Genomic DNA, 17,919 nt, shown 5'->3' with positions numbered 1-17,919 from the left:
TAATCACCTATTTTGTCCCTTTACTCTCTCTGCATCAATTTGACTCTCCTGCCAACTCTGTGAAGAAGGAGCTACTATGATGACACCAGTGTTACAGTAGGCAACTTCTCCCAGTTAGGAGTGGCTAAGCTGGGGTTCAAAGCCAGGCATAGACTCTCAGTCCCATTGGCCTGCAGAAGCTGTCTTACTTGTTTCTGCAGGGCTGTTTCTGATCCACCAGATTCCTGGGCTGAGGCTGGGCTCGGGGGCCCACAGGAGCCCAGATTGGCTCCAGAACAAGCTGGGCTCGGTCAGCTCCCAGCGAGGTCACACTTGGGGTGGCCTGGAGCTGCCCACAGGGTGGGGTTCGGACAAAGAGGCTGGAGCTCTTGGGTTCATGGCATGAGTCATCTGTTACCCACATTAGTCTGGATGCCAGAGAAACAAACTGTTCACCTCTCTTCCCTCCCACATGAGGAGGCCACCGAGCTGCAGCGGTGATGCTTCTTGGCTGGAAATTGATGAATCTACAGAGTTTCTCCAGCTCTGCAAACCCCCAGAGATATTCAGCTCTCCTGAGCCTCACCGTCCGCTATGGCGGCCACTGAACCAAGATGTGCTGTACGGGTGAAATGCACGCCGGAGTTTGAAGTCTTAGTGTTAAAAAACAAAGACAAAACCCGGAATATAAAATATCTCATTGATAAATTATGTTATATTTATGTTGAGAGGACTATATTTTAGACATATTGGTTGAACTAATTTCACCTGTTTCTTTTTACCTTTTTTAATTGTGGTTTCTAGAACATTTTAAGCTATGCATACAGCTCACATTATATTTCTCTGCTCGAGAGCGTGTAGTCAACCGGGGCCACTTAACAGCTTGGTTAAGAGTTTCAGCCCTCGAGTCAAAGAGACCTGATTTCAAACCCCCACTTGGCCCCTGAGCACCTGTGTGACCTTGAGTGAGTCACTGCCCCTCTCTGGGCCTCAGTTTCCTCACCTGTAAAGTTAATAAGAGTCCCTGCCTCGTAGGGTTGTTTCGTGGGTAAATGAGAGGTGTTGTGGACAACGGTGAGTAAAATGCCTGCTATGAAGTGAGTATTTCATAGCTAAGAGCTGTTAACATTGTTCGTTGTAGCTGATGTCAGCTAACCCCGTTTAGCCCAAACCTCTCCAGACCCAGAGGTCTGTCTTCTTATTTGTGTCTGTATTTTGTTTCTTGAACAAGCTTCATGATTTTAAATAATTTTTTCACTGAATTAAAAGTAAGTATTAGAGCAATAATTGTTGATGAAAAATTCTTCTTGTCTTGAGAATGAATGGACTCTGACATTGAGTCAATCCAATTCCGGCCCCAAAAAAGAAAAAGCACAGAGTTGTACCATTTTTTGTGGATTAAAGTATAATTTGGGGGCTGTGGAAATCCCAAGAGATCCCATGGACTCCCTGTAGTGCCTTTGGGGAGCTTTAAGAACTATGAGGGCGAGAAGGGCCATAGTATCTTTCAATCTCCTCACTAGAGAGTTTAGGCAACCTTCTCAGTGTCACACAGCAAGTAGGTAGCAGGTCATCCGGCTCCAGGGTCTGTGCCTGGAGCTGCTTGCTTTACTGCAGCAGCAGATCCAGTCGTCACAATAATCTTATCATTATTCCTTTTTAAAGATGAGGAAAGAGGACCAGAGAGGTTAAGTCACACGTCTACCATCACACAGCTGCAAGTGGCAGGAGTGAAATTCAATACCTGCTATGTCAACAGCGTCCTCCCCCAAAGTCACCTCCACCTGGAACCTCAGGGCCTCATTTGGAAATGTGTCACTGGTTAAGATGAGGCCACATGGGATTCAAGTGAGGCCCTAATTCGATGACCGAAGAGAAAACTGGGCTTCCCTGATGGCTCAGTGGTAAAGAATCTGCCTGCCAATGCAAGAGACGTGGGTTTGATCCCTGATCCAGGAAGATCCCACATGCCATGGAGCAACTAAGCCTGTGCCCCACAATGGTGCACGTACAGATCTGAGTCTGTGCTCTAGATCTCAGGAGCTGCAGCTATGGAGCCCCTGTGCCTAGAGCCTACCACGCTCAGCAACAAAGAAGCCACCACAGTGAGAAGCTCCCACACCGCAACTGGAGAGTAGTCCCCGTTTGCCCCAACTAGAGAAAAACTCATACAGCAACAAAGACCCAGCACAGCCAGAAATAAAAATAAATAATAATAATAAATAATTTTAAAAAAAAGAAGAAAAAACAGACAAACACAGAGAGAATGAATGCATTTGAAGATGGCAACAGAGATTGGAGTATTGCCTCTATCATATAAAGAATGCCAGAGAGGGCCAGCAACCACCAGGAGCTAGGACAGAGGCATGGAACGGATTCTTCCTCAGAACCTCCACAAGGAACTAATCTTGCCTCCTGCTGACTCCTTGATTTGGAATGTCTGGTCTCCAGAACTCCGAGAGCCTAAATTCCTATTGTTTAAGCATCTCCCACTCCAGTTTTGGCAATTTGTTATAGCCGCCGTAGGAAACAAACGCACCAGGCATGACATGCTTGCTGCCCTTTTGCTGTGAAAGCCCTGGCTTGTTCTGGGGAGCCGTGGAGATGGGCCCTCCTCCGTGTCCCCAGACCCTCCCACCAGCCCGCGGCAGCTGCTGTTCCTCCAAGTGGCTCCACAGGCTCTGGGCTGTGAGAAAGGCTGGCTGTGGTGCAACTGTGCCATTCCGTCTGCTCCTTGCATCGTGAGCTCTTGCAAATGACTGTTTTCACTCGAAAAGAGGCTCCAGAGAGCTCTTCAGCCGCTCAGCAGGAGCTGTGGATGCTCTTGAATTAACACGGAGGAGCAGAACCTTCTATGGCTGATGGCCCAGAGGCTCCCCTTTGTCCTGTCCCTTGGTCAGACCTGGGAGGGATCACGGTGCCTCTCGGTAGCTCCCACAAGGGCAGTCACAGTTGAGGTCAGGTCAGAGTTGCCTGCGTTCAGCACATCTGCTGAGAAGGGGGTCAAGGGATGCTGAATTAGGCTCCACAGTTTCCAGGGGTCAGCAGCCTTCTGACTCCTGTGGTACAGGGACCTGCAGGGGCCTCTTACCCAACCAGGCAGCCTGTCAACGGCCAGCACATGCACAGTGGACCTCTGTTCAGTCCAATCAGAAGGGCAGGAGGCCACTGAGGAGTAACCAGCTCTGTCTCACTCGTGTGTGTGTGTGTGTGTGTGTGTGTGTGTGTGTGTGTGTGGTGGGGACTCTTTGGGATTCAAACACCCTTGCCTTGCTGGGTGGTTTGATGTAAAGTCACCTCTCCTTCTGATTTCCACCTTATCTGGGACTATTGTCCCCAAAGCCTATTGAATGTATCTATCCAACCAATCAGAGAAGGCAATGGCACCCCACTCCAGTACTCTTGCTTGGAAAATCCCATGGATGGAGGAGCCTGGTAGGCTGCAGTCCATGGGGTCACTAGGAGTCAGACATGACTGAGCAACTTCACTTTCACTTTTCACTTTCATGCAGTGGAGAAGGAAATGGCAACCCACTCCAGTGTTCTTGCCTGGAGAATCCCAGGGATGGGGAAGCCTGGTGGGCTGCCGTCTATGGGGTCGAACAGAGTCAGACACCACTGAAGCGACTTAGCAGCAGCAGCAGCAGCATCCAACCAATATTTATTGAGCTCAGGCTCTTTCTACAGAATTCCCAGGTGAAGCTGGTGATAAAGAATCTGCCTGCCAATGCAGGAGGTGGAGGACACTTGGATTCGATCCCTGGGTCTGGAAGATGCCCTGGAGGGATCTGAAATGGCAACCCACTCCAGTACTCTTGCCTGGAAAATCCCATGGACAGAGAAGCCTGGCGGACTGCAGTCCATGGAGTCCTCAGGCTGGATATGACTGAGCCCACGCAGGACAGCAAGCACTTTACAGCATTACCTCATTTAACCTTTACAAAAATCGTGTCCTGTATTACTGTCATGGTCCCCATTTACAAATGGCAAAATGAACCCCAGCCACTTGCCTGAGTTCACAGAGCTGGTAAGTGGCCAAGAGGGATCTGGATGCTGGTAGGTCCTGCACCTAAATCCACACTCCTTACCATGTTAATCTTGGCTGACTTTCTGCTTTTCAACCACATTCCCTCCCCCATGTGTGTAGATCTGGATCTATTGTTAAAGAAAAATCAGAGCTGGAGAGTAGCTGAAGTGGAAAAAGTAGATTTTATTCAGGACTATTGCAACAGGAGAAGAGAGACCTCTGGAGAGAACTAGCTCAACTCCGAATACAGCATGGGCAAGTGGGCGTATACAACCAAGCAATAAGGTTGGCCAGACATAGGGGGGTGATCAATGGATGGAAAATTACAAAATTACAGAAAGGAAAAGAACTGGGGAGGATTCTGACTGAACCAACCTAACAGGATTGAAGGCAGTGCTGGAGGCAGGTCAGGTGATCTGACATTACCTGGGGAATGGTGGAGGGTGAGAAACCCAATTAGAGCAGATATCAGATCAGATCAGATCAGTCGCTCAGTCATGTCTGACTCTTTGCGACCCCATGAATCGCAGCACGCCAGGCCTCCCTGTCCATCACCAACTCCTGGAGTTCACCCAGACTCACGTCCATTGAGTCAGTGATGCCATCCAGCCATCTCATTCTCTGTCGTCCCCTTCTCCTCCTGCCCCCAATCCCTCCCAGCATCAGAGTCTTTTCCAATGAGTCAACTCTTTGCATGAGGTGGCCAAAGTACTGGAGTTTCAGCTTTAGCATCATTCCTTCCAAAGAAATCCCAGAACTGATCTCCTTTAGAATGGACTGGTTGGATCTCCTTGCAGTCCAAGGGATTCTCAAGAGTCTTCTCCAACACCACAGTTCAAAAGCATCAATGGAGGATGGGAACTCTGCTAAACTGACTTCGAAGGAGCCTCACTAAAATTGGTCAGTACAAAGATACCTCCCCTTCATGGATCACAGGGTGATCAGCCTCCATGAATCAAATGTGGTCTCCTGGAGAAGGAAATAGCAACCCACTCCAGTACTCTTGCCTGGAGAACCCCATGGACAGTATGAAAAGGCAAAAAGATATGACAAGGGAAGATGAGCACCCCCTGGATGTCCAGTGTGCTACTGGGGAAGAGCAGAGGGCAACTGCTAGTAGCTCGTGTAAGAATGAAATAGCTGGGCCAAAGCAGAAGTGACGTTCAGCTGTGGATGTGTCTGGTGGTAAAAGGAAAGTCCGATGCTGTAAAGAACAATATTGCTTAGGAATCTGGAATGTTTGGTCCATAAATCAAGGTAAATTGGATGGATGTGAGAGTTGGTCTATAGAGAAGACTGAACACCAAAGAACTGATGTTTTTGAACTGTGGTGCTGGAGAAGACTCTTGAGCATCCCTTGTGCTACAAGAAGATCAAACCAGTCAATCCTAAGGGAAATCAACCCTGAACAGTCATTGGAAGAACTGTTGCTGAAGCTGAAGCTCCAATACTTTGGCCCCCTGATGCAAAGAGCCAACTCATTGGAAAAGACCCTGACACTGGGGAAAGACTGAAGGCAAAAGGAGAAGGGGGTGGCAGAGGATGAGATGGTTAGATAGCATCACCATCTCAATGGATATGAATTTGAGCAAATTCCTGGAGATAGCAGAGAACAGAGGAGCCTGGCGTGCTGCAGTCCACAGTCACAAAGAGTCAGACACGAATTAGTGATTAAACAACAACAATAAGAGACATCTGTCTGGGGAGGCCTTACAAATAGCTGTGAAAAGAAGAGAAGCGAAAAGCAAAGGAGAAAAGAAAAGATATAAACATCTGAATGCAGAGTTCCAAAAAATAGCAAGAAGAGATAAGAAAGCCTTCTTCAGCGATCAACGCAAAGAAATACAGGAAAACAACAAAATGGGAAAGACTAGAGATCTCTTCAAGAAAATCAGAGATACCAAAGGAACATTTCATGCAAAGATGGGCTCGATAAAGGACAGAAATGGTATGGACCTAACAGAAGCAGAAGATATTAAGAAGAGATGGCAAGAATACACAGAAGAACTGTACAAAAAAGAGCTTCATGACCCAGATAATCACGATGGTGCGATCACTGACCTAGAACCAGACATCCTGGAATGTGAAGTCAAGTGGGCCTTAGAAAGCATCACTACGAACAAAGCTAGTGGAGGTGATAGAATTCCAGTTGAGCTATTCCTAATCCTGAAAGATGATGCTGTGAAAGTGCTGCACTCAATATGCCAGCAAATTTGGAAAACTCAGCAGTGGCCACAGGACTGGAAAAGGTCAGTTTTCATTCCAATCCCAAAGAAAGGCAATGCCAAAGAACGCTCAAACTACCGCACAATTGCACTCATCTCACACGCTAGTAAAGTAATGCTCAAAATTCTCCAAGCCAGGCTTCAGCAATATGTGAACCGTGAACTTCCTGATGTTCAAGCTGGTTTTAGAAAAGGTAGAGGAACCAGAGATCAAATTGCCAACATCTGCTGGATCATGGAAAAAGCAAGAGAGTTCCAGAAAAACATCTATGTCTGCTTTATTGACTATGCCAAAGCCTTTGACTGTGTGGATCACAATAAACTGTGGAAAATTCTGAAAGAGATGGGAATATCAGACCACCTGACCTGCCTCTTGAGAAATTTGTATGCAGGTCAGGAAGCAACAGTTAGAACCGGACATGGAACAACAGACTGGTTCCAAATAGGAAAAGGAGTACGTCAAGGCTGTATATTGTCACCCTCTTATTTAACTTATATGCAGAGTACATCATGAGAAACACTGGGCTGGAAGAAACACAAGCTGGAGTCAGGATTGCAGGGAGAAATATCAATAACCTCAGATATGCAGATGACACCACCCTTATGGCAGAAAGTGAAGAGGAACTAAAAAGCCTCTTGATAAAGGTGAAAGTGTAGAGTGAAAAAGTGGGCTTAAAGCTCAACATTCAGAAAACGAAGATCATGGCATCCGGTCCCATCACTTCATGGGAAATAGATGGGGAAACAGTGGAAACAGTGTCAGACTTTATTTTTCTGGACTCCAAAATCACTGCAGATGGTGACTGCAGCCATGAAATTAAAAGACGCTTACTCCTTGGAAGGAAAGTTATGACCAACCTAGATAGCATATTCAAAAGCAGAGACATTACTTTGCCAACAAAGTTTCGTCTAGTCAAGGCTATGGTTCTTCCTGTGGTCATGTATGGATGTGAGAGTTGGACTGTGAAGAAGGCTGAGTGCTGAAGAATTGATGCTTTTGAACTGTGGTGTTGGAGAAGACTCTTGAGAGTCCCTTGGACTGCGAGGAGATCCAACCAGTCCATTCTGAAGGAGATCAGCCCCGGGATTTCTTTGGAAGGAATGATGCTAAAGCTGAAACTTTAGTACTTTGGCCACCTCATGCGTAGAGTTGACTCATTGGAAAAGACTCTGATGCTGGGAGGGATTGGGGGCAGGAGGAGAAGGGGACGACAGAGGATGAGATGGCTGGATGGCATAACTGACTCAATGGATGTGAGTCTCAGTGAACTCCGGGAGTTGGTGATGACAGGGAGGCCTGGCGTGCTGCGATTCATGGGGTTGCAAAGAGTCGGACATGACTGAGCAACTGATCCGATCTGATGTGAAAAAGAGTTCAGGGGAGTCTGTGCAGAGTTTGGTTAAGGAGGAAATTATTGTCACTATTCCCCATCCCATCCTTAAAGAATATTTAAGGCTGCAAGTGCCTTAAATGGAATGTGATAATTAAGAGAGTGAGCCCTGGCAACAGATATTTCTAGGCTTAAATCCCAGCTCAGCGTGCATGCGTGCTTTGTTGCTCCATAATGTCCTACTCCTTGCAATCCCATGGACTGTAGCCCGCCAGGCTCCTCTGTCCATGGGATTCTCCAGGCTAGAATACTGGAATGGGTAGCCATTCCCTTCTCCAGGGTATCTTCCCGACCCAAGGATCGAACTCGGTTCTCCTGCATTGCAGGCGGATTCTTTACTGACTGAGCCACCAGGGAAGCCCATAAATCCTAGTTCTACCACACGCTAGCTGAGTTTCCTTACATGGAAAATGGAGACAGTCATGGGCCTCAATCTGTGGGAGGTGATGTGGGAACAGCCTAGCACATGGTGCAAACCTGCATGGTGGCCAGAGTCCGAATGCCGGACAGTGCCCTCCAAGCCGCGGAAGCCGGTGGCCGTCGGTATCAGTCGTGCCGCCATGGTCTGCTCATGCCACAGAACGCCTTTGAGCCTCTCAAACGTTGCACGCCAGGCACTGGGGAAAGAGCCAGGGATGCAGAGGTGCGGGAGACAGCGTCAGCGCTTGTTTCAGGTGGGCGTTGAAAGGCGGAGAGTTCCTGAGCTGAGCTTGCGTGTGTGTATCTTCGTGTGTGTGCCAGTGGTTCTCAAGTGGGGGCGATTTTGCCCTGCAGGAGACACTTGGCAAACTCCGGGAGCTGGTGATGGACAGGGAAGCCTGGTGTGCTGCAGTCCGTGGGGTCACAAAGACACGACTGAGCGACTGAAGATGTTTTTGATCATCTCAACTGGTGGAAGGATGCTGGTAGGCAGAAGCCAGGGATGCTTCTGCGGTGTACAGAGCAGCCCCCCTCAACAACAGATCACGCAGCCCCAAATGTCAGTGGGGCTGAGGTTGAGAAATGCCGGGCACATGCACAAGAGAGTTCAGTGAGCCCTTTTATCCCCTCTGCAGAGAGACCCAGGGCTCCCTGGGACTGGGAGGAAATGCAGGCCTAGAGCATCTTCCTTCAGCCTGCCCTCTCCCATCAGCTGCTTCCAGCCAGATCATCAGGCCTCCCCACATTTAATAGACTCCAGGCCTCTGAGGCAAATGTAAAAACAAAACCCTGTGCAAATGTGTTTTTATGTAAACACAGCAGGGGGTGGCGGCTGCCTGCAGAGAAAGTACCCTGTGGCTGGTACTTCTCAGAGCAAAAATAACCCCGAAAGCTCTTGCTCTCGGAGCACGCAATGGGATGAGGGTCACGTGGGAGCCCAGGTGCTCATGGGAGCTGTCCCTGCCCTGGCTGAGCTATCCCTTCCCGCCAGGTGAGCATCCCAGGGGCCCAGGATGAGAAGTGAGCAGGTGTTGATTCTCTGGGAAGCATCTCTTCCCTTCGGAGCTCAGCTGGCATTGCAGGAAAAAGCACAATGGGTTTTTTTTTTTTTATTTAATGTCTCTTATTGAGTATCATTTGCCTACAGTTAACTTCACCCATTATAGTTTATATCTCTGGGACTTTTTAACGAATGCATTCAAGGACTTCTCTGGAGATCCAGGGGTTAAGACTCGGTGCTTCTGCTGCAGGAGGCCAGGGTTCGATCCCTGGTCGGGGAACTAAGAGGTCTCATATGCTGCTCGGTGAGACAAAAAAATAAATAAATAAACCAAACAAAAAAAAAAAACAAACCATACAAACGCATTCCGCCATGCAGCCACCAGCAGAGTCAGGATATACAAGCTTCTGTTACCCTCAAAAATTCCTCTGTGCCCCTTCGCAGTCATTTTCTTCCCTGATTCTAGCCCTTGGCCACCACCAGTATGTTTTCCCTTGGCCTTTTCTAGAATGTCATGTATATGAACCATATATCCTTTTGAGTCTGGCTTCTTGCTCTCAGCATAATGTCTGGGAGAGTCATCAGTACTGTCCCAAACGTCTATCAATAGTTTGTCCTTTTTATGACTGAGTAGTACTCCCTTGTATAAATGTGCCAGACTGGAGTTGGGGGAGAATCCTGGGCTCCTGTGGATCAGAGAAGTGTTGTTTTGAGATGAGGAAGGCGACATTTTTACACCCAGAGATGATGCATTTGTGAAGTTTGTGCAGGATAAACCCTCCCCGTGGATAGATCTGCTAATTCAGGCAGATCTGTATGGCAAACTTTGGTTTGGCAGGGGGTTGGCACTCAGCGAACGTTTGTTGAATGACTGCATGAATGAATGAGTGCATTGCCGTTTGAATGGCCAGGGGAGAGGGTTGGGGGAACACTAAGTGGAGCCAGAGAAAATTTAAGTCAGTTTTTGCTTTTTTGTTTTACAAAGGAGAAACTGAAGGTGCAGAGAGGGTAAGCCACTTGCCCTGGGCCACACAGTCATAGAATGAGCTTGGAAGATGCAGCAGGAAGACGAAGGGAAGGGAGATACCAGGCCTGCGTATCCACCGGTGCCCCGCACTGGACTAGGAATTTCCGTCATGAGTCTCCTTCAACTTTTACAACCACCCCAAATCAGCGACATACTTTGCAGAGAGCCCAGAACAAAATGAAAATGTCCCTTGTTCAAAGATTATTAAGAAATTCAAAACAGTGACAGCAGACAGCTAAAACCTAGTGCAGAGCCCCGCAGGACCACACAGGTCACCTGCCCTTGAAGATGACCCCACAAAAATTTTCATTTATAGATGAGGAAACTCCAGCTCAGAGAGGCTGCACACCTCACCCAGGGCACCCAGCCTGCCTGCAGGGATGTCCAGATTCAAGCCCACAGACCCGAGTGGTTACCTAGCCCACCCCTTCCTTCCCGGGACTGGCCTTGCTGGTGGGCCCCATGAGGTGAGCACCCGAGCACCCTGACCTCCTGTCCAGCACTCGGGGCAGGGAGGAGGGGAACTTCCCTATCCCAAGACCCTGGCTGCTGCAGCCTCCAGCATCAAACTGCCTCCTTCTTCCTCTTGTAATGAGGAAGGTCTGTAATGAGACAGACCTTCCTCTCTCCCACCCTGGCAGATTTATTCCTGGGGGTGTGTGGGTGGATGCGTGTTTGTGTGTGTGGGGGGGGGCGGTGTTCTAAATTTAAAGACATCATGACAGCAGCGACCTATTAATGTTAGGGCTGGTGGGGTGGGAGGGGAGGCTGTGCTGTAGAAGAACCAGAAATAAGTTGAGAGATAAGATGCCGCCTCCAGTTCCAGCTTCTGCCCCAGTCCCACCCTGCCTGGCTCTGTGCCCACCAGCCCTCTGGAATGGGGTAATAATAGCTGGGCATGCCTGTTGGCACCAGATGCCTGTGAGAGACCTTGAGAAGTGGCATGTTTCTGCCCATTTTACACATCAGGAAAAGAGACGTGTAAAGAGGGCTCGGAGAGGGGACGTGCCCTCCCCAGAACACAGCAGAACTACTAACACAGTGCAGAACCCACGTGCCCGCCGCCATGCCATAGCTGCCTGGGTTGGGTCAAAAATGAAGTTAGCAGTCATTGTGACTGTGTTGGGCTTCCCTTGTGGCCCAGATGGTAAAGAATCTGCCTGCAACGTGGGAGACCTGGGTTCGGTCCCCCCGCACGTACGCCTGACTCCCGGCTAAGTGCTCTACATGCATTACGTGAACTAACCCCCTAAACAACTCCAGCAGCGAGTACCGTCATCCTCATCCCATTTTATGAGTGCGGAACCCGCAGCTTAGAAAAGGTAAGTGGCTTCCTCACCTTCTCAATGCTAGTAAGTGATGAAGCCAAGATTCCAGCCCAAGTTGTGTGTGTGTGTGTGAGACTCAGTCATGTCTGATTCTTTGCGATGCCATTGACTGCAGCCAACCAGGCCCCTCTGTCCATGGGATTTACCGACATCAAAGCGCACGCATTCTCCATCTCTTTCTCTGAACCCCAACTGACTGTGGAAAAAGAAAATACAGATAAACAAAACGAAGAAAACAAAACAAAACCACTCCTCCACCTACCCTGCGAGAGGTAACGTCTTTATGTACATTGGTGAGTTTCCACCCAGCTGTTTTCCCTCTGCCAAAGGGGAGGTTCTTGCTCCGGGCACATGACCCTTGGTGGTCTGTAATTGCCAAGCAATTAAGGGATGACAGGAAATATATAATTCATGGGCACATCTTTCATCCTGGTTGCTGGAAGGCAGCGAGGCATGGCCGTCTCCCAGGGAGAGTTTCAACCTTGACACGGGAGGAGACAGGATCTCAGGGGCTTAGAAAAGAATTTCGGAATCAGAGAACCTGCCAACATTGAAACTGACCCTGGAATCCCAGCACAGAATGCTGGAGGTCAGGGATCCTAACATGGGGCCTTCTCATAGAGTCTTATGAAAAAGCATTAGGATAAAATCTAGAATTAAGCTTTAGAAGCGGAGACGACAACTTCGTGAAGCTGGAGTCAGATGGGTCTAAGGGTGGTGTTCTGATACACACCTCTCTTTACTCCCACAAGCAAAATCTAGAACACTGTCTAGAGACATTCTTCATTGTCATAACTTGGGGGGCGGGGTGGAGCTGTTGGGGGGACAACGCTGGCATCTAATGGGCAGAGGCCAGAGACACCAACCCCTACAATACACAGGATGGCCTCCACACCCCTGCCAGCCAGGAATTGTCCAGTATCCACAATGTCGGTAGTGCTGAGCTTGAGAAACTCTGGCCTAGACTTTTGAAGCCATGTGCAGTCCATGGGGTCTCGAGGAGTCGGACACGACTGAGCGACGTCACTTTCACTTTTCACTTTCCTGCATTGGAGAAGGAAATGGCAACCCACTCCAGTGTTCTTGCCTGGAGAATCCCAGGGACGGGGGAGCCTGGTGGGCTGCCATCTATGGGGTCGCACAGAGTCGGACACGACTGAAGCGACTTAGCAGCAGCAGCAGCTGGTTTATGCTCTTGACCATCCCAGGGGTTAAGAAACTATCTTTGGGCCAAACGGGAAGCTTCCGTTTCTTGTTTTACCTGCAACACTGAACCCGTTTCTTGGGTAAGTCACCGAGCACCCTCTGGGCTCACTTGCAAAGTGGATTGAAGGATGCCTGCCCTGTGCTGTCATGGGGATGGACCGACAGACATGGGCACGCGTGTGTACCTGCTCCAGGGGCGAAGGGCGGGGCGGGCGTGGGGAATGCACGTGTTCACGCATGCGCATCTGTATTGGCACTTGCACATGTGTGGTCGTGTGCCACCTTCTTAGAGGTGAGAAGACTTCAAGAGGCTGAAGTATTGGTCAGTTTCAGGCAGTGGTTGTCTGCGTGGGACGCCAGAACTTCTTGGGCCACTGAAGGATGTGGTGAAGATACCCCAGGGGCCTGGGGACACCTGGGCCTTCTAGAAGGGGCTCCCTTCCCTCATTCCCAGCTGAGAAGCCTCAAGAAGCGTTGCCAGATGACTGAGCAGACTCCCTGGAGAAAGGCCCCTGGACCGTGAGGGCTTCCGAATCAAGCCACCCGCCTCTGCCGCTGCAGGAAGTTATGATTGACATGCCAGAGTGGGCGGGCCCAGATTCGAGTCTCACGCTGCCGCTCCCCGGCTCTGCCTTTTGGAGAGTGGGCTGACCCTCCCCACCTCGACTGCCTCATCTGTAAAGTGAGAATAAACCAACCTGCCGAGCAGAGCCCCAGGGGAGAGTCTAGATGCGGTTAGATGGAGGCGCCTGGCACGTAGTAGGTGTGCAATAAATGGTCGTCTACCCACTTTCTTTCCTTCCCAGGGAAGGTGCCAAGGCTTCAGGTCTGGGTGAGTCACTGGATGACTGTGGGTGGTCCCTCCGCTTTCCCCTCTGAGCCTCAGTTTCCCCATCTGTCAGTAAGGAAGCCGGCCTGGGGCTTGTGAAGGGTCCTCCCTCCAGCTCTGATAGGCTCTGAACCCACCTAGTAGACCTGCTCTGAGCCAGCTGCAGGGGCCAGTGGCCCCTCCAAGAGCACTGAGTGCCCCATGGTGGAAGAGAACTTGAACCCATACAGCTGGGCTGTGGGCAGAGACCCCTCCCTCCAACACACACACACACACACACACACACACACACACACACACACACACCTGCGCACTGGCTTAGACAGAACAACTAGGCTTGCTTGATTGGAGAGTGGGGACAGTGGTTCTTGCTGGGGAAACCCCTGGTGGAAAATTCCTCTCTGAGAAGAGCAGCTACTGGGAGCCGTCATTGTTTCTAAATTAGAGCTTAAACCTCCACGGCCAGTGTGGAGCCTGCAAACAGCGAGTCACTAGTCATGGCTGGGCAGGGGGTGATGGGGGCTGGCAGGGAGCGGCGTGGGCACACAGGGAACAAACCTGGAGCCAACACAGCCCTGGCCTGGCCATGTGATCCTGGGCTACCCTTTCAGCCTCCCTGAGCCACAGAGACATGGCCATACCCCGCTGGGGCAGGGAGGGTCCTTTAGGGACTCCTTCAGCTCCATCCCCACATTGTTAACCAGAGGAATCAGGGATGGGTCACTCTGCGTTCAGAAACAGTCCTGAGCAGAATCCATGGCCCCTGCAGGATGGAAGCTCGCTGCCCAGCCTCTGCTCTCTCCACGCTGACCCCACCCCAGTGCAGGTCCCTGGGGTGTTCAGGGTCCCTTCCCACCTCTGTCTGGGAGAGCCTTGCCCCAGATCATCTATGCCTGCCTCCTTCTCATTTTTCAGGTCTCAGCTCAAACACTTTCTGCTTGGTAGGTTCTTCTGCAACCACTGTACCCAAAGAACCTCTCCCTAACTATTCTCCTTCAAATGATTTTTATGAACCTACAGGGAGAAATGCATTTTGCCTTAGGAGCTAGTATACACACACACACACACACACACACACACATCCCGAAGCAAAAGATTCACAAAATCCTTCTCCTTACTGCACCTGAGTCGGTGATAATTCACTCAGTTCACTCCCTTCCATCCCATCCCACCCCTCCCCTCCCTTCTTCCCCACGGTTCTCTGCCACCCCCTGGAGGTCGGCCCCTCTGGGTAAACATTCTGCCCAGAACCGGCAGAGCCATCTATTTTCTCCCCCAGACAATTAGCAGCCTATTAAGGACCTCTATGCAAATACGCACTAATTGACCCACCACACAGCAGCTCCTGGAGGGAGAAGGATGACTCCAGATGGCTTAATGATAGGGATTTGGGGCCTTTCTTTTGAAGTCCCTCTTGGCGAGGAAAGTGATCTGGGCTCAGAGGAGAGTTGCCAGCCGCCTGACAGGGAAGACCAGTGGACTGGGTGACCCTTCATCAAACCACTTGAAAAGGGGAACTGTCATTTCTTATATATATATTTTTTTTTTCTTTACTTATTTATTTATTGACCATGCTGGGCTCAGTAGTTGTGGTGCGTGGGCTTAGTCATCCTGTGGCATGTGGCATCCTTCCAGATCAGGGAGCAAACCTGTGTCTTGCACCGGCAGAGGATTCTTTACCACTGAGCCACCAGAGGCGCCCAGAACTGTCATTTCATCATGACCTTTATCTCCCCACCACACCCTCGTCCCTTCCTGCAACTGTTTCCCTTCTCCCCAGCTCAGAGTTTAGATGATTCACTAAAAAGCTACTCCAATGAGTCCATGCCTTTTCAAGCATGTGATTACCTCCCCTTTAAAAAAAAAAAAATTGACTTTGCTTTTTAGAGAAGTTTTACTCTCACAGCAAAATTGGGCAGAAAGTTGGGAGATTTCCCATGTATCCCCTGCCCCTCACCTCAGATGGCCTCCTGCACCATCGACATCCCCCAGAAGAGTGGGACATTGGTTATAATTGATTAACCTGCATTGACACATCGTTTTTGCCCAAAGTTGATAGTTTACCTTAGGATTCATTACTGGAGTGGTACATTCTGTAGATTTTGGCAAATGTGTAATGTGTATCTACCAGTGCAGTGGGCTTCCCTGGTGGCTCAGATGGTAAAGAATCTGCCTGCAATGCAGGAGACACGAGCTGGATCCCTGGGTTGGAAAGATTCCCTGGAGAAGGGCATGGCAACCCACTCTAGTATTCTTGCCTGGAGTATCCCATGGATAGAGGAGCCTAGCAGGCTATAGTCCATGGAATCTCAAAGAATCAGACACGACTGAGCGACTAACGTTTACTTACTTACACGTACCATTGTAGCATCTTATAGAAGTGTGTCCTCACCCTAAAAATCATCAGGTCACCTATGCATCCGTCCCCTCCTAACCCCTGACACCCACTTATCTTTTTGCTGTCTCCGTAGTCCTGCTTTTCCAGAATGTCATATATTGATAGTTGGAATCACACTGTGTAGCCTTTTCAGATTGGCTTCTTCCACTTAGGAATATACATTGATGTTTCCTTCATGTCTTTTCATGGCTTGACAGCTCATTTCCTTTTAACACTGAATATTATTCCATTGTCTGGATGTACCACAGTTTATTTTAATCATTCACCTACTGAAGGACCTCTTGGTTGCTTACAGGTTTTGTCAGTTACGAGTAACGCTGCTATAAGCCTCCCTGTGCAGGCTGCTGTGTGGGCATAAGTTTTGGACTCCTTTGGGTAAGTACCAAGGAGCATGATTGCTGGATCATCTGGTTAGACTGTGTCTGGGTTTTCTGTAGTGTATCTTTGAAGACTAACTGTAACTAACTCTTACTGAGTCCCCTTGGTTAAGAGTGCATGTTCTGAAGCCAGATCGCCTTTGTTTGAGCCCTGCTCCACCATTCCTTTGGAGAAGGCAATGACATCCCACTCCAGTACTCTTGCCTGGAAAATCCCATGGACAGAGGAGCCTGGTAGGCTGCGGTCCATGGGGTCGCTAAGAGTCGGACACGACTGCGCAACTTCACTTTCCCTTTTCACTTTCATGCACTGGAGAAGGAAATGGCAACCCACTCCAGTGTTCTTGCCTGGAGAATCCCAGGGATGGGGGAGCCTGGTGGGCTGCCGTCTATGGCGTCGCACAGAGCTGGACACGACTGAAGCGACGTAGCAGCAGCAGCAGCAGCCACCATTCCTTAGCTGTGTGACCTTGCGTAGGTGACTTAACTTCTCTGAACCTCAGTTGTCTCATCTGCAAAATGAGGCTAACACGTGAGATCTTTCATATAGGATTGTTGGAAGGATAGAACAAACTGACGTACAGAACAGTGCCTTGCACGTGCGTGCGTGCCTGTGTGCTGAGTCGCTCCAGTCATGTCCGACTCTGACGTGGGAGGTGCTCAACGAATGTTAGCACGTGCGGTTACTAGAGTGCTCTGTATTTTATTTATTTGTTTGTTTTTGGCTGGGTCTTCGGTGCTGCATGCAGGCTTTCTCTGGTTGTGGCGGGCGGGGAGAGTAGGGGCTGCTCTCTAGTTGCGGTGTGCGGGCTTCGCATTGCAATGGCTTCTTTTGCTGCGGAGCACGGGCCCTAGGGCACACAGGCTTCTGTGGTTTTGGCTCTCGGTCTAGAGGGCCGGCTCAGTAGTTGTGGCTCACAGGCTTAGTCGCATCGCGGCACGTTCGATCTTCCTGGACCAGGATCCAACTGGCGTCCCGTGCATTTCAAGGTGGATTCTCAACTACTGAACCTCGGGGAAGCCCTGCTATGTATTTTAAAGACATTAGCTTCTTTCGCCCTTATACTTTCCCAACGAGGCAGAGTGAATTGTTCCTATTTTACAGATGGGGAAACTGAGTCTCACACCACTTGTTGACATCACACAGCCACCCCGTGGCTGAGGCAGATTCAAGCCAGAAATGGCTGACAACTAGATCTTACCCCAGATCTGACACCATTCCTCACATTTCTCACTACGGCTCAGCCTGATTCCCTGTCACAAGTGACGATGGCCGTAAAGTTTGCCTGTGGAGCAAGAGATGCCGGAGTCATTAGCTGGGGAAACAAAATTTTAATATTTATTCATAATGGGCACCATATGTTCCCTCTGATTTTTTTATTTAATTACATCATGGCAGATGGCTGGGTGTTAAAGGCCATTAAGCTAATGGCATTTTGCCTTCTCATTTATTTTCTCGAGTTTTGGGAAAGATGAATGAAAGGGGACATCGATGGTGAGCTGTCAGCTCTGGGCAGTTGTGGGTGAGTCTCTGTCCTGAAAGCGAGGGAGTGGGGAGTCAGGGTTCTGGAGACTCTTCCTGGGAGGTGGGTGAGACGGAAGAGGCAGCGCAACCTGTGTGCACATGGACAAGCTACTGAATCTCCGTGAGCCTTAGCTTGCTCACCTGTAAGATGGGTGTAATCGTGCCCACACTTCACACTCATGAGAGG

The 17,919-nt window shown here is 49.6% G+C and overlaps 1 protein-coding gene across 6 annotated transcripts in view; it reads left to right on the top strand.

The window, feature by feature from the left end:
• The window catches only part of WSCD2 (WSC domain containing 2), a 132,120-nt gene that overhangs the window by 52,153 nt on the left and 62,048 nt on the right, over positions 1-17,919 (top strand). For 4 of the 6 annotated variants that reach the window (XM_061385157.1, XM_061385160.1, XM_061385155.1 and 1 more), the window contains one exon: positions 16,126-16,205. The exons of the other annotated variants lie outside the window; for them this stretch is intronic. The gene's annotated coding sequence lies outside the window, so the exon portion shown is untranslated. The remainder of the gene's footprint in view (positions 1-16,125; positions 16,206-17,919) is intronic. 6 annotated transcript variants of the gene reach the window in all.

This window comes from Bos javanicus, chromosome 17 (assembly GCF_032452875.1).
Source record: "Bos javanicus breed banteng chromosome 17, ARS-OSU_banteng_1.0, whole genome shotgun sequence".
Taxonomy (NCBI): domain Eukaryota; kingdom Metazoa; phylum Chordata; class Mammalia; order Artiodactyla; family Bovidae; genus Bos; species Bos javanicus.
This window is presented reverse-complemented; position numbering and strand designations above follow the sequence as displayed.